At 35.7% G+C, this 18,403-nt stretch overlaps 1 protein-coding gene and 1 long non-coding RNA gene across 3 annotated transcripts in view; one reads left to right on the top strand and one right to left on the bottom strand.

Annotated features, from left to right (window-relative positions):
• Positions 1 to 18,403, bottom strand: part of LOC135073978 (uncharacterized) — a 287,319-nt gene that overhangs the window by 261,046 nt on the left and 7,870 nt on the right. The window lies entirely within an intron of this gene.
• LOC135074221 (uncharacterized) lies at positions 9,807 to 10,016 on the top strand. The gene is made up of 2 exons (XR_010257778.1): positions 9,807 to 9,884; positions 9,915 to 10,016. It is a non-coding gene; the product is annotated as an uncharacterized LOC135074221 (long non-coding RNA).

The following is an 18,403-nucleotide window of genomic DNA, read 5'->3' as shown; positions in this document are numbered from 1 at the left end:
TTTGAAGCAAATCACCACTAAAATAACTTTCTACCCCTTTTTAACATAGTTAGGGGGTGCATTTCACTAAAATACGAAACACGTCTTCCATTAATTCTGTTATAGAATGCTTATGCAAAATTTTAAGTAGATTCGACGAAGGAATCTCGTTATTTCATACAAACTTTGCCCCTCCTTTTTACCTCCTTAGGGGTAGAATTTTGGAAAATCCTTTCTTATCAGATGCTTACGTCATACAAAGAACACACCGTCCAAGTTTCAGGTCTTTACGATCAGCGGTTTAGGCTGTGCATTGATCCATCAGTAGCGCGCGTAGTACCTACTTGATCATTATTTTGCTGCGATGTGATTTTAAAACTGGGATATCTCCTAAGATATTTATTGAAATAGAATGGTGTAAAGGGCAAGAATGTTAAAAATTAAATACTTGTGGTGAATAATTTATTTATTTGGATAAGGATTAATATCATGTTTATAAAAACACCTTCGCAAATAATGCATTATTTTAAAACAGATTTTTTTTGCATAAAAATGGTTAATATGAGCCAACCTTAAAAGATAGACATATGCTACCGCGGACTTTTTTAAAGAGCTTTTAAAGGGGAACAATCCTGTCATACATGATTTTTGCGAAACTTTAACCGTTTACGCAGCATCAGCTCTCAAAAGGTAAAAATTCATTGATTTGAAATATTCTTGATTGGTGCTCCGCTCCTATTGGTCTTAGCGTGATGATAAATAGCCTAAAGCCTTCAGGAACTAACGGGCTATCCAACACAAAAATAATTTTTCAAATCGGTCCAGTAGTTCCTGAGATTAGCGCGTTCAACCAAACAAACAAACAAACAAACAAACTCTTCAGCTTTATAATATTAGTATATTATAAATGTCTTCATTAAAGTAAATATATTATGTAATTTTAACAGAGGGACTTATATTAGGCTGTCTTTACATAACTAAATTATTATTTTATAGCTCTAATGTAAACTTTCATCAATCATTCCTCCCTCCAATCCAATGACATATAAAAACATCTTAAAGATGACCTAAACTCTATGCCTAAACTGAACTGTCCCACCAAACTCATTGATAAGGGGGCGCTACCGTCGTTCAACTATATATAGTTTCCAACATGGCAAAAAATCGGAACCAGCGATCCGGTATTGACGGTGGCGCCCCGCTGCCAATGTCAAGGTTTTATTTCTATCATATTTTTTTTACCACCAAAACTGTCAGATGCTATTTTTCAAATAGCCCTATCCTACTATTTGATACAAAATCTAACGAAATGAATACTTTACATTTCTTGTGGGCTGCCCACAGGGAAGAATTGCGGAGAAGGCGGAAAATGCGAGAATTAGCCAGAATATATGAAGAAAATTTTGAAGACATGCCAGAGCTTCTGTTCAGGCAACGTTACAGGCATAACAAAGGCCAATTTCAGGAGCTTTGTCATATATTGAAACAGGAAACCTCTTTGCGGGGAAATACAATAATTTCTCTGGAATCCAAGGTTTAATATCTTACATAATATTATTTAAATGCGAAAGTGTGTGTGAATGTATGTTTATGCGAGTATAAAGATAAAGATACATTTATTTGTTCAAACATGTGTAGGTACCTACATAAGGTGTTAAGTCAGCATTTAAAATGGTATCAACATGTCTTACCTTTGCGGTGTACAAATTAAAATTAAATTAAAAGAGTATTATGAATGTTACTCTTTCACGCAAAAACTACTGAAGGGATTTTGTTGAAACTTTATAGTATTATTGTATAAACGTCATAATAACATCCTACTAATATTATAAATGCGAAAGTTTGGATGTCTGGATGTCCGTATGGATGTTTGAGTTTGTTACTCTTTCACGCAAAAACTACTGAACGGATTTTAATGAAACCATACAGTATTATTTTTTATAACACAGAATAACATTATAGGCTATAGGGGTAAAACAGGATCCACGCATACAAAGTCGCGGGCGGCCGCTAGTGCCCAATATATTGTTTGGATAAATTATCTATCAAATTATTATCTTCTTAGTTTCTTCTCCCTTTTCTTTATTTTAAGAAATGCTGTCAAAATATCTGATTACTTAACTAAAACTTGTAATATTGTTTAAGATGAGCTGCCTGCAGGATCTGTTGCAACAGCCACTTTTCTGGAGCATTTTAACAATTTATTTGATTTACTTAATGCGCATGCATTCACCAGACTGGCAAGAAGGGAAGCAATCAGTGTGTATAATATTAATTAAAAGGTTTTGTTTAATAGAGAACAGAAGGTTCTCCACTGAATCTGCCTAGTAAAGGCTGCCAAAAAAAAAATAAAAATATTAAAAAATTCATACCTCCTTGTTTTATTGAAGCAGCTCTATAATGTACATTTGTTTAGTTTTGAGCAAGTTAGAGCAGTTAAGCCATAAAATTTGTTTCTTCATAACTTCTTGCTTTAAATTAAATGAATGAATGAATAAATAAAACTTGAATAATTGTGAAAGAACTGCGCTGCCCAGACAGTAGATTTATTAAATTAGTTATAGCTTTCGATGTTTAGGTTTCACAAATTGAATACCTTACTATGAAGTTTTCACAGTTATATCCTAAATCCTCTCAAAATTTGGTTGTGTTGGATGAGTTTTTTGAAAAGATCACTCTGTCCAGGGATATCCGTAACCGAAACTTTCGGTTATCCGAAACCGTAACCGATTTAAAAGTTTCGGATGTAGGCAGTTTTAATTGTTTTTGTATAGCATTATATGTAAAGGCAAAACAGTCTGATTTACCTTTATAATGCCATCTAGTATAAATTTATATTATTTATTCGATGTAAAGTGTGCGGCCATGAATGAACCGAAAAAAATATCCGTAACCGAAACCGGTATAATATTATTCCTATATCCGTAACCGTATCCATAACCGAAACTACATAATATCCATAACAGCCCTAAGTAACTCAGTCCACACGCACATGGCTCAAGGGTATAGGTATTTACAGCTTAATTACTATCCATTCGCTTTAAGTTTGCCGCTGGCGATATGACGTCACTCGAAGGGAAACGTCTATAACTATAACAAACTATATTTAGAATGTTTTTTATTTATTAATATTGATAAGAATTGTGTATTTGCATAAAATAAGACACATTAATTGCGTTTAATCACTAACCGATTGCCTTGAATCGCGGTTGGGGGAGGGGACGCGCGTTTAGTTATGGAGTAGTGTCGATGGGAATGAAGAATGGTCCTTATAAATAACCCATTACCCAGGACACTACTGGCTTGGTAGTGTAGAAGGGAAAAAATATTCCCCACGACACTACTGGTAGTGTGGTTTGTTGGTGCGGTCGGTCAGAAGGGCGGCAAACTTGGCGCGAACGGGTAGTATGTGAGCCATTCCACACGTGTACATAGGTACGAGTGGTACCTATGGCATGCTATGCTAATAATAATTATTATTGTCTTTGCAACACGTCTAGCATAAATATGTAGGGTATACCTACTAGGTAAAAATAGGTGATTTATTGTAGGGCTTTTGTTCACACGGAAAAAATGACAAAGTTTTTAGTTACTTATCAAATAGGTAGTAGTAACATATATGTAGAAAACAGGAACTTAGATGCCAACGAAAGAAAATAGGCTATCAAATGTTGTTTTGGGGACTTACCTTTATAAAAATATCACATTTAAAAATTCATACCATTTGTTGTTATTTAAAAAACAATGTCAATTTTGACGATTAACTGAAAGTCTATTATCTATGAATATAGTAGCGATATATGGTATCCAGCGGCAATGGCAGTGCAAAATTTTGACAATGACTGTAGTTATCATACTTCGAGTTTGTCCATGGAGACGGCAAAAGTCCTTTAGTTGGCCATAAAGTAAACTTAACGAAAAATGTTACTTAATTGATACCGAGGCGCAACCTGGAAGCATTGCTAAGTGTGCTCCTCGTTACTGGTTCATCGTTCGTCATCGTCATTGTTCGTAAAAACCGGGTCGCGGCAGGCAAATAATAAAATTAGTCTTATGTCTTCTCCCTTATTAACTTCGATGGATAAATAGCTAAACCTCCTTGCGCGTAACTGACGTTTGTTGGAAAACCGATTTTTTCAGGCCATCGGATTTTAATTTCAAAAGTCATTGACCAATCCCAGTTCATATAATAACTATTATGACGTTTTCTATTGGCCAAAAGATTTAACTCTCTAAAAATCCGCGTGCAACCATATCCTCCTTAAATATTGTGCACTTTATTGAGCACAGATTAAACAAGCTAAATGACAAATAGAATAGATTGAAATGACAGATTGCACTTGAATTACCCTACTGAATTATCTAAACGACCACCAACGCGAATTGAATTATTATCATCTAAGTAAACATTGAATTTAATTAGTGGGCTTTTACTTGGTAAATCCTTTTTTTTCATTAATAAATCATATTCTGGGAATGATTGCATTTGCGATTGTTTTAAAATTACAATTAGTGCTTCATCTAATTCACAAGCATTTAAGAAGCTTGTTGTTCGCATCGTTCCCTTTTTGCAATTATTTATGAATCTAAGCACATAAGCCACAGTGCGTTGAAGTCTAGAAAGTTTCGAAAAACGACTAAAATCAATAAATTTACTTTGAGTTTCACAGTTTACAATTAAAGTTACCTCCTTTCGAGTTTCAGGCAAATCACCGGCTGTACTAGGCGCTGTTGGGGTTGCAGGCCAGTGCGATGGATCGCGTTTTAAATAATCTGGTCCATGCCACCATGAATTAAGCGACTGAAGAGATTCTATGCTAACTCCACGAGATATTAAATCTGCGGGATTCTCTTCAGACGGAACATGTCGCCAAGTACAGTGACCGGTTTTGTCTAAAATTTCGGCTATGCGATTGCGTACGAATGGTTGCAACTTCGAAGGCAACATTTTGAGCCAACCAATGACGACCATTGAGTCTGTCCAAAAAATGACTTGGTTGACTTGCAATCGTAGTGCAGCAATTGCTTTCTCGTACAAATGAGCACCCACTACGGCGCCGCATAGCTCGAGGCGTGGTATTGTTGTCGGCTTGATTGGAGCAACTCTACTCTTGGCAAGTAATAAATGGACTGAGACCTCACCTTCACAATTAATGCTACGAACATACACACAGGAGCCGTACGCACGCTCAGACGCATCTGTGAAAATGTGTAATTCCAGCCGCGAAGCTGAATCACAGATAACACGTCGCGGTATGCGTAAGCTGTTTAGACCCGGGAGGCCTTGGACCAGCTCCGTCCAAGTTTGGTGTATGTCCACAGGTAGCTCATCATCCCAGGACAGTTTTTGTAGCCATAGTCTCTGTAATAGAATTTTCATGAGGATGACACAAGGTGAAAGAAGGCCTAATGGATCAAATATTTTGGCAATTACAGAAAGTATATCACGCTTTGTGTTTCCTTTGGCTATTGAACTGATTGGAAAGTAAAATTCGTCTAAAATTGAGTGCCACCCGAGGCCCAGTGTTTTACCGGCGCCAGAGTCACAAATGTTTACATCGGGAGATGACTTATCAGTCTTAGGCAATAATTGAGGCTCATTAGACTTCCATTTTCTGAGAGGCATGCAAGCAGAGGCTAACTCAGCTGTTACTTGATTACGTATGTATAAAACTTGTTCAATTTCATCACCACCACTCAAGAAATCATCGACGTAAAAATCATGGATAATGATTTCACCTATTTGAGAGTCTCTACATTCTAGACCAATTTGTTTTAGGCAGCGAGTAGCGAGAAATGGAGCACTAGCGGTGCCGTAGCTTACCCGGTTCAAAGCATAACATTTCAGTTGCGAATTGGGTTGATTTTGGTCACGCCAAATAATTTGTTGCAACGGTCTGTCTACGGCATCGACTTCTATGCATCTATACATTTTTTCTACGTCTGCTACAATCACATATTTGTGCTGCCTAAATCGTAGAAGGATTGAAAGTAGGTCATCTTGAACTGTAGGCCCAATCATTTGAAGCTGATTAAATGAAACACCTGTAGTGGTTGGACTACTTGCATTAAATACGACGCGAAGTTTGGTCGTAGTGCTACTTTCACGAAGAACTCCATGATGAGGAATGAAATAATGAGGGACCGATGTGATCGGTTCGCACTCAGTCATGTGACCTAACGATTCGTATTCTACCATGAAGTCATTGTACATTTTACTAAATAACGAATCTTTTTTTAGTCGACGTTCTAATGATAACATACAATGTTTAGCTCGCTGACAAGAATCACCTAACACGCTTGGTGTTTGCTTTAATGGGATCCTAACACAGAATCTACCGTCTGAGAGGCGAGTTGTATTTTTTACAAAATGTTCTTCACATTGCTTCTCCTCTGGAAAATAATGAGATGACTGAGGGCTAACTTCTTCGAGCTGCCAAAACCGCGTAAGTTGGGCTTGAATGTCATCTTCAGTGCAATGTGAAGTCAATGGATCAACCTGAGTAAAGTTGCATTTAATGTGTGGAAAATCAGATACACGACCGCGACTAACAGGGCCGGAAACTATCCATCCTAGTCTAGTTTCATAAAGTATTGGTTTTCCATCACCTAACTTAATGTTTTGCGAGCCTAAAATGTCCCAAAAAACATCAGCGCCGATGATCATATCAACGGCGGCGGGCGAATTAAACTGAGGGTCCGCTAAACAAATATCAGACGGAATGTTTAAATTCCTTACATTAATTTTACACCCGGGAACACTATCTGTGATCGACGGAAGAATGAAACAATTTAAGTTAATTGAATAAGTTTCACACAAAGACGTAATAGGCAAACGACACATTTTATTTATGTTCGATGTTTTATTATTTATACCTACGACGATTCTATCAGTGCGATCAGCTGGCAAGTTTAATTGTTTAAATAGCCGTTCGGTCAACAGGCACGACGTACTGCCGCTGTCTAAAATGGCGCGAGCGACGACTTCGCGATCATAACAGTCTCGCAGTTTTACTAATGCAGTCGACAACAAAACCTCACACTGATCTGACGCGTCGCATGCGGCGGAGACGCTTCCCGAGAGTGCAACGCTCGAACCATGCGCACCTGTAGGCATCGAGTTTTTTGTACGAGTGCCGTTATCGCAATCAGCTGTTTGGGCGCTAGTTATAGGTATAGGTGTAGACATTTGCTTTGATGCTCCTATCTCGTTAATGTGAATGAGCGTATGGTGTTTGCGTTTGCATATTTTACAACCAGGACGCTTACATGAATTAGCATAATGTCCACTACGGAAACAATTAAAACATATCCTATAACTAGGCAGTAACTTATACCGTGCTTCGCTAGTCAATGCAAGAAACCTAGGACAATTGTTTAAAAAATGATTATCACTGCAATTAGGGCATGGTTTTAGTGAACATGCATTCGAATCATTATTTTGATTGCTCTGATAAGATACCATTGCCTTTATTTTAGTTGCAGGTTTGCTCTTTGACATGATATTATTTTGTGATAGTTCAATAGTCTCAAGTAAGTCTGCGCGATTACGTATAAAACTAAGTAAGAATTCTAGACTTATTGGCTTATCATTAGGCAATGAACTCTTGTGTTCCTCCCACTCACGATATGTTTTGGAGTCTAGCTTTTTTGTGATGATATAAATTAATAATGTATCCCAATGATCGACAGGTTCTCCTAGGGATTCTAAGGACCGCAAATTCTTATTAACCTGATCGATAATTCCCTTTAAATTAATCGAGGATTCTCTTGTGATCGATTCAATATTGAATAAAGCTGAAATATGATTTTGTATCAATAAACGTTTGTTATCAAAACGATCACACAAGAGTTTCCACGCAACAGAATAGTTTATAGCTGAAAACTCAATGGAATTAATTACCACAGCAGCTGACCCTTCCAAAGATGCCCTTAAATAGTGGAATTTATTTACCTCATCAATTTGATCGTTATTGTCAATTAAACTGGAAAAGGTGTCGTGGAATTCCATCCAAGTTTCATATGAGCCACTAAATTTTGGCAATTGTATCGTGGGCAATTTAACAAGTTTTTGATTGTTGGAACGACTACCGATTGATTGCGCATCTAATTTATCTTGTGACTTACGATAATTGTCTAGAATTTCTTGTGCTTTGGCAAGGACGCGATAATAATTTCCTTCAAACTCATTCCGTTCACTAACTTGCAGATCATCATCACACGCACACTCAATTTTCAACTGCACCTCATCGTATGAATCGTATAAATGTTCAACCTTACCGATTCGCAATTGTAACTCCCTGGCATCCTGACAACTTAGCGAGGATCCTTCCAAACCGGCCAAATGATTGGAAAATGCAGTGAGACGACCCTTTATGCTTCCACGTATCCTTTTTAAGTCCTTATCGTCCATCATTTTGGGAGACTGAGGTCGGCTTGGTACTTTCAATTCACTTGTCATCCTGGAATGTATATGTTACTGTAAAAGCTCGAACTACGGTTAATCTTAAGATTTAAGTGTAAGTCTTAGGATTTACCGACATGAGTTGGTAAATGTAAGTATTTCTGAAAATACGACGACTTTTTCGAGCTTTTACCATTCGAATTCTGCATATGCTAGGTTTTACCTCTGTCAGTTGGTAGATGTTGGTTTTAGGAATAAAACAATGAGTAATTCTTAATTACTTACTTTCATCAACTATTAGACAAAACAGGTACATAGTATTATAAAGGTATCATCATACAAATTATTTGCAATCATTTCTTTTTCTTGTGTTTTGGTGTTCACATTTTTACTGTTTCCTTTTTTTATTCCTTCTGACTCATTACCAACGATGTTGTTTTCGTAAAAGTTTACAGAACTTTTAATTAGTAAGATTATAACAAAAATGATAATACCATGGAGTCCATGGTATTGTCATTTTTGTTATTTCGTCCATGGCATGGACGAAATGTGAAGTGGAAAAAATCGGAACTATAATAACCCAGCATTGATAGTAGCGCATATAATGTAAATATCATATCTAGCCTATCTAGGACACTGAAATTTTGTACTGAATGCATCCTACTAATATTATAAACGCGAAAGTTTGTGTGGATGTTTGTTACTCTTTTCAAGCAGAAACTACTGAACTGATTTTGATGAAACTTTACAGTATTATTGTTTATAATCCAGAATAACATATAGGCTATAATTTATGGCGATCTGTGACAAATTAAATTTCACGCGGGTGAAGCCGCGGGCAAAAGCTAGTACCTACCTATTTTATATGACATGATCTTACGTTGCTAAAGAAAAAACAAGGCAGTGACATGGTTGTTATTGTTGTTATCATGGTTTGTTTAATTGTATTAAAATGAAAAGTGATCCTTTTAGTTCTTAAATTGTTCGTACATTTAAACAATACAAAAATACTGCGCTCGTGTAATGCGTAGATAAGACCGATTGTTACCTGTCAAAAATGCTTGTTTTGTTTTTCAATATTTACCGTGCCATTAATGTAAGTCCTAAGATTTACCAACGAAATGGTGGTAAGAGTTCGAATCGCAAACCTTTTGGGACATTTACCATTAGGAATTGGTAGATCTTAGGTTTTACTGGAATATCTTAGGATTTACTGCAATTCGAGCTTTTACAGTAACATATACAATTGAAAACTTTTACTTATGTACTTAGTACTATTATACAATATAGAACGTTATAACAAATGAGTGAATTGAGGTGTGGAATAGATGCAATTATTAGAAAATATAAAAACAATTAATACGGAATTTGGATAAATTAATTAAATTACAATGATTGGAAATTATTATTGAGACTAATATTCACAATAAGGGGCCATCCATAAAGTACGTCACACGAATTTCATGATTTTTTGACCCCCCCTCCGTCCTTGTCACAGGTGGTCACATTTCTGAGACCCCCCCCTCCCTAGTGTGACGTCACATGTTTTGCAATTTCACATCGAAAAATTATTAAATTAACAGCAGTTCCGAAATTAGTTTTATTTCCATTTAAATTAAGTACATTTTTTTATGAAATCAACATTATATAAAATATTTAAAACAATTGAAATGTGATGTCACGAAACTTAGGACCCCTCCCACCCCTTGTCACACCATGTCACATTTTGTCAACCCCCTCCCCCCCTCTTTACGTGTGACGTACTTTATGGATGACCCCTAAATACGAAAATATAAAGTGGAATTATAACCTATAAAATCACGACCGTTACAGTGAGTGTTAAAATAATGATAATTTGGCTTAAACAAATACTAGATAAATTATTCGGCACTTAATTGCGAATGTATTAACAAATAATAAGATTTAACTAGCTTAACAGATTGCCAAATGTATCTACACTGCTACATTTAAATTGTAACGGGTAGGTAAATCGGTTACACAGTCATTATTTCACAAATTTTGCATAAAATACACATTAATGATTACTAACCTGATATATCCTTACAATTACAGTTAAAATATACCTTATTAGAGTGCTGGGTCCTAAAATTAATCACTTTTTATACCACTTTGCTCACGCGTTTTATCCGTTGAACTTTGAACCTCGACCACTCTTTGACGACGCGCAATCCCCAATGCAAATAACTGCGCTTTCCGTGAAATCCTCGTAGCGGTTGCTCGATTGCAATAATAATCCGGCTCGAAGGACCATGAAGGGGGGCCAGGTATATTTTGAAGTAAAAATGCGAAATAATTTCAACAGACGTGTGTACTGATCGGTTCCACAAGGCAGAGAGAGAAACTTAAAATATAGGGTGTACGACGGTTGGCACCACTGTCAATGTCACAATTTTTATATAGGGTATCACTCGCGATCGCGAACACTGGATCTATCCGAAAATTCAATGTTTCCAGCTTCCATACATTTAGTAAAGTCACATTATTTTAAAAACTACACATGATATCGTAAAACTGATTACTGATTCTAAAAGTGCATCACAAGCTCTATCCAATGGTATCAATAATAGGTTACAGAATAAACTGGATCTATCCAAAAATGCAATGTTTCTTTCTTCCATACATTTAGTACAACCACAGTCATGACACTCATCTCTTGACAATATTATAGCAAGTAAAGCCTAAAACCAATGTTTTCCATGAATAATTTTAAATAAGAATACAATTTACGAGTTTATTTTAAGAGTTTATTATTAAATAGAAAAATTACACTTCTAATATTGTGTGGCTGGCATACATTTAGTATGGAAGCTGGAAACATTGAATTTTCAGATAGATCCAGTTTATGCTGTACCCTATATTGGTACCGTTTGAAAGAGCTCATGAAGCACTTTCAGGATCAGTTACCAGTTTTTCAATATCTTGTATAGTTTAGAAATAATCGAGTGAGATCACTTAACGTTTCCACCCTGTATAGAACTAGTTCTAAAGAAGTAACATTTAAACAAATAATAACTCGTTATAGGACGTGAGATAGTTCGAAAGACTTGTCCATAACATTAAAGCTGTAGACAAGTTTTCAACCGACTTCAAAAAAGGAGGAGGTTCTCAATTCGACCCGTATGTTTTTTTTTTTTTCTATGTTTGTTACGCGATAACTCCGCCAATTATGAACCGATTTGAACAAATCTTTTTTCGGCGTATAGGTAATTTACCTCAAGGGTGGTCCCATTTAAATTTAATAATAGAAAAAACAACCCCCAAGGGTGGAAAATTGGGGATGAACTTTTTTAAACGCAATATTTTTAATTTTTAGTTTTTTTTGTTTTTTGTGTTCACGCATTTGAAGTCGGTTTTATTTTTTTTTAAAGTTAATTATAAGCCGATAAGCTGCATAAATAAAAATATAGAGATATCAGAGCTGCAACCGCCTACCTATCCTCGAGTTGGTTTCTTCATCTATATCTACTTATACTCTATACTAATAATTTAAATGCGAAAGTAACTCTGTCAGTCTGTATTGCTTTCACGCCTAAATCACTGAACCGATTTTGATGAAAGGACAATGACTAAAAGTGGTCCAAATGTCCACCACTAATGAGACCTATATTGTCTTATAGTCCATTAAATAGAGATTAACTTTCAGTATGGGACGAAAAAAAAATAAGCTGTCAGTAAAAAGTTATGACTGTATGGAAAATTGTAGTAGTTTACGCGCTAATCTCAGGAACTACTGGTCCGATTTGAAAAAATCTTTTTGTTATGGATAGCCCATTTATCAAGGATGGTTTTAGGTTATATAACATCACCCTACAACCAATAGGGGCGGAGCAGTAAAGACAAATGTTGTAAAAATGGGAAATATTATTCAAACTATTTTCACGCGTACAAAATCGTAGGCACAGCTAGTATACTTAATATACAGTGTGAGTCACGTTAAAGTGTACATATGAAAATAGATGAAACTAGACCTATTTTTATCGACAAAAAAGAGGTAAAAAAAATTTTGAGATTTTTTTTTAATTTTTTATAGAATTTTTTTTCGTCCAATTACTTATTGTAAAGAAAACGTAATAACTTTTAAACTAAGCGGTATATCCTGATAAAATATAAACAGTAATAATGCTAAATAACAGGCGATACTAAAAAAATACATACAATACACAAAAAATGCCAACAAGTAATAAAAAATGATACTTTTTGAAAAAAATCTGCTTAAAAATTCGTGTTTTTTTGGTTATTTGATAAATTTCTCCAAAAAATGCCCCTATAACAGGTGGTTTTTATTGTTGTGTATTATTCTCTATCGTATTAACTTTGTAAAACCAAAAATTGCATGTCTCTATCCCTATCACAACATTTGCTATGATAGTTTGAACAAAGGCCTACCACAACATTATTCTCCTCTGCAGGTAGGGACAATTTTAATTTTAACTAAAATGCTTATTTTACTTCGAAATCTTTTGTTTTTACTTGAAATCTAACTTGTCTTTATCAAAATTACAAATCTAGAGCCATTTTCAGTTTCGTTGTTAACGAAGCGTTGAATGGCGCGCCCGGAGAGGCTTAGTTCAAACGATCACAGCAAATGTTGTGATAGGGATAGAGACATGCAATTTTTGGTTTTACAAAGGTAATACGATAGAAAATAATACAAAACAATAAAAACCACCTGTTATAGGGGCATTTTTCGGAGAAATTTATCAAATAACCAAAAAAACACGAATTTAAAAGCAGATTTTTTTCAAAAAGTATAATTTTTTATTATTTGTTGGGATATTTTGTGTATTGTATGTATTTTTTTAGTATCGCCTGTTATTTAGCATTATTACTGTTTTTATTTTATCAGGATATACCGCTTAGTTTAAAAGTTATTACGTTTTCTTTACAATAAGTAATTGGAAGAAAAAAAATTCTATAATAAATTAAAAAAAAATCTCAAAAAAATTTTGACCACTTTTTTGTCGATAAAAATAGGTCTAGTTTCATCTATTTTCATATGTAAACTTTAACGTGACTCACACTGTATAATATAATTCATCTATAACCCGGCACCAGTTGGAAATAAGACTATTTTTACCCCTTTCGCATTATTCCAAGTATTCCAATATTGTTGTCTTTCTTCTGAGCTTATTTTTTTTTTTCTTTTAGTGAGAACCTAACACGGCACACTAAGCGACATGACATAACATGCATAGATTAGTCCAAAATGTGCGATGGATAGAATGATATCAAGAACATTTTTCGGATGAAAAGGTGAAAAACATGACTTTTCATTCAGTCATAACTTTTTACTGACAGCATATTTTTGATTGCGGTTTGGTTATAATGAATCAGTATTTAGTAGACTATTTTACTACATAGGTCTCGTTAGTGGTGGACATTTGGACCACACTCCATACATTTTTGGTCATTGTCCTTTGGCATAGAGATAGTTTGAGTCCCGGGAAAGGACAAAGGTTAGTTTTTATCCTGGTTTCTAAAACAGAGACGCGCGTGATAACGTTTTTCTGTGACAGACAAAATTACACGCGGGCGAAGCCACAAACTTAAAATAACGGATTTTTCAACACCATTTTTTATTGTAAACACTTCAAAGTTCTATAATTTTTACGCATTGTTCATTCGATTCGATGCACGCCTAGCTGCTTTTTAAAGGAAAACGCCTATTCATCATCATGATTTCAGCGAAAGGACGTCCACTGCTGAACATAGGCCTCCCCCAATGATTCCCAAGTCGCCCAGTTAGTAGCGACATGCATCCAGCGCCTTCCTGCTACCTTTATGACGTCCACCTTGTGGACTTCCGATTATCATAACATTATTACCCATTTTGCTATCAGATACCTAAAGGATGATACCTGTTTAATTATCTTAGCAAATACCCTAGAGTGCCTCGATTACAAAGGCGTTACATTCAGCATGGTGTGTCAAAATGTTTATAAAAACTACAGCCAAAAAGTTTACAGTAGCCACTGATCGAGTCGACACGCCGTTATGTAATCGGCCCAAGCCACAGTGCACGTGGTAAACAAACAGTAGTTCTAACAGTCTTTCTAGTAGCCATGCCAAATACATCCTATGAGATGTATAAAGATGATATTATGAGGACAATTAGGATGTATCTCAATAACACATTATAATATTTGCTCTCCAATTTACCTAAATTATAAAAGTTATGTATTTTTCTTTGAGGTCAGTTCAGAAATGTATTTGCGGCGAAGTCCGTCAGATATTAATTGCATTTCCTTCGACTAATTATATAACTAATATCTAATTTAAGTTAAATCGATTACGTGGCCCCGACAGTAACATTGATTTATACGATAAAGTTATTCAATGTTTAATAATAAATTCTAGTAATTAGTTCGTTCGTTTCAGCCAAATGACGTCCACTGCTGGACAAAGGCCTCCCCCAAGGTTTTCCACAGTGAACGGTCCTGCGCTGCCCGCATCCAGGCTCTTCCCGCGACCTTTACCAGATCGTCGGTCCACCTAGTAGGAGGCCTGCCCACGCTTCGTCTTCCAGCCCGTGGTCACCACTCGAGAACTTTCCTGCCCCAACGGCCATCGTCTCTACGAGCTATGTGCCCCGCCCACTACCACTTGATTTTAGCAATTCTGCGAGCTATGTCGGTTACTTTGGTTCTCCTGCGGATCTCCTCATTTCTGATTCGATCACGCAGGGAAACTCCGAGCATAGCCCGCTCCATCGCCCTTTGGGTGACCTTGACCCTTCTTATGAGGCCCATAGTAAGCGACCACGTCTCAGATCCGTATACCATCACTGGCAACACACATTGGTCAAATACTTTCGACTTGAGACACTGCGGTATTTCGGACGTGAGTATATGGCGAAGCTTCCCGAACGCTGCCCATCCGAGTTGGATTCGACGATTGACCTCTTTCTCGAAGTTGGACCTACCTAACTGGACTGTTTGTCCCAGGTATACATAATTGTCAACAACTTCGAGTGTAGAGTTTCCAACCTTTAGAGGAGTGGGTGCAACACGGACATTAGACATGATTTTTGTCTTGTCCATGTTCATTCTGAGGCCCACTCGTTGAGAGGCTCTACTGAGGCCATCGAGCATTGTGTACTTCGAGAGTTGTATGCAAGTAATTAGTACAACTATTATTTAGGAGAAGGTGTTCGAAATTGGATATTTATAAATAAAACGGTACAAGATTAAACAAAACCTAATTTTCAAACCACCGTCCGTACTTATGTTGTTCTTCTTACGACTAGAACTGATAGCTACTGGTGCAGAAGAGTTTTCAAGTGGCGGGTACGAAAACGAAAAACCACTATGTGTGGTGATCTGGTGAAGGTCCCGGGAAGCACCTGGACGCGGGCAACGCATGACCGGTCGTAGTGGAAATCCATGGGGAGGCCTTTTTCCATCAGTGGACGCCTTTAGGTATACTTGAACTACTGCCTTAGTATTGACTGTAGCAGATGCAAATTTTCCCCGGCTCCGATCAAACGAGCGATGCTAGGAAGTGGACTATTTGGTCGTAAACGCAAATTGAACGATTACATTACAAGTGGCTGCGTACGCGCATGCCTCATCTCTGCAGGAATAGACTTTCTCGTTTGAAACTTTACATCTCAATACGAAAACCGGTAGATATGTTTTATTATGCGTCGAAGTAATTTACTTTAATCTAATCGTTCTAGTATAACTGTTGAAGTCACAACTCATATAATCGGTCAAAACCATTTTTGACTGCAAAAATCAGTCAAAAGTGGTCTTGGTCTTGGTCAATATCAATGGTTTTGACACTTTTGAGTGCAAAACATTTTATTTAACCGTCCGAATAAATTAATGATCTACTTATCTTTTACCTGACGAATAACTGTTGTACCTACCTAAGTTGTTATTGGTAAAATTTTAAATCAGGCGTAACCACTTTTGACTGATTATGAGTTTTGACTGTAACATAACTATTAAGTGAGTACACCTTATTAAACTCATCGTTACTCGAATCCGTGTTTACCCCAATAAATCAATTGTACCAATTACACTTAGAGAGTTACTTTTTTTAATTGGTTCCTCATTTCTATCACATAAAAAGTAGCGCTCTTTTCAATTTGCTGTCGGAACTTTTTTTAATTTAACATTGAAAAGTAATACCAAATCGTTTAACACTTTAGTTGCGCAATAAAGTACCTAATAATATCCATTACAAGTACGTGACTATTTAATGTTAATGTTAAATCCGTTCACCCTGTCTTTAAGATGGAATAAAAATAATCGTGATATGAAAGTGGTGTGTCAAGCCAATTTGTTCTTTATTTCTTGTTAATTAAGAACGGCTGCAATGTGTATGCGTTTTATTGAAAGTCAAGTGTTCTACATTTGAGCAGGCGCATTCCGAACAAATCCGTACATTTTTGCGAATTGTTTCCTCGTTTTCAATCCAATGCCACTTGTAATACATAAAAATATACATACTAGTACATACATACACTCTACTATGAGCAATTTGGTTGTTAGTGTAGTTTGTGTAAATGGTTTTAAATTGCTGATATCCTAAAACATGTAATTACTCAATTATGGATTATTTATTACCTAAAAACAAAACGGAATGGAATTAATTTATTGATATGAATTTCAAAGAGTGCTGTACCTAACAGCGTTTCTGTTTTTTTCGAACATAGAGCATATTAAGAGAGAATACCTGTCATTTTATTATTATAAAAAGATATTTAATTGTTATTTGCTCGCTTTATTTATTATGCCTTTGCAGTCTCAACTCAATTTGTTAAATGTACAGTCGAAGGTGGTATAAATATGAGTACTATTGGTAAGGAAACGTTGAAAATTATAGTTGATTGCTCACAAAGGACAAAATAATGGATAATGATGGTTATTTCAATACTACTGCACGGTGGTTAACAAAACTGAAATTAGCAACTTTTTAATCGTCGCAAAACAATTATTAATAAGTAATAGACACGCGAGAGAATGGAAAGGAACAAATGATCAATCAGACTAATCTGTAGAGCAAACAACATCCTGCTTCGAACCGGTTCAGTCAGGAAATGCATTGCCGATATGGTAACTGTTCTTCTGTGTCGTATATTCTTTGGTTAAATCAGTGAATAATTTATAATGAGTAGTTTATGCTTCTATTTTATACTTGATTCTGCTTCGGCTTTGCCTGTAAAGTAAATCTTAATTGCGCGTCACACTTTCCCAAACACTTTATTTATTACCAAAGAATGAACGTTCATAAAGTTATTTTAGTACTAGGTAGGTAGCCTAGATTTTCGGATCAGGTCCAATAAATCTCTATATCAAAATTAATCATGTTGTCATCATCAATCACAATTTGTTCAGCGATATCAGAAAAAAATTAACATAATATCTCCAACTCTACAATTAAGTTTATTTACTATTAGTGATCAAATAGCTGCCTTTAATTGTACCAAAACACAGACTTTTCCACGTTCAAATGAGCATTACCTTTTCAGTCTAGATGCCGATATTGTTGAATTAGATAACTTTAAGATTAAAGTGAACGATCGAACAAGTATTGCAAAATTACTTTGATAAACTTCACTGATAGCAATACTCTTTTTATCAAGCTTTACAACTTTTAAGTGCCCATTTTAAAACATTAGCTTATCAAAGCACTCTATTTAGCTAAGGATAAAGAAATAAAGATACTAATACAGTCATTTGTAGATCATTATCACGTTTTGCAAAACATTTGGCAAAGTAACCTTGACAGAAAAATAAAAGCATTAAGTTAAAATAATGAACATTATCTGGTCTAATCTTAACTCGTATCCAACGCAGTTATTCTAGTTTTAAATTATGCAAATCCACTTGCTTTCTTTTTAGATGAAAAAATCTATCGTTTCGAGAACATTGTAATAGTTTCTCTGAAACTTTCTTTGTAATATTAATGGAGTGTTGTGTTGATTGATTAGGTTTCTTTTTCGATGCTAATGCTTCAATGTATCTGTCACAGGAGGATAAGATTAATATG

Source organism: Ostrinia nubilalis, chromosome 8, assembly GCF_963855985.1.
Source record: "Ostrinia nubilalis chromosome 8, ilOstNubi1.1, whole genome shotgun sequence".
NCBI lineage: Eukaryota > Metazoa > Arthropoda > Insecta > Lepidoptera > Crambidae > Ostrinia > Ostrinia nubilalis.
Note: the sequence above shows the minus strand (reverse complement) of the source record. Positions and strands in the feature narration are given on the sequence as shown.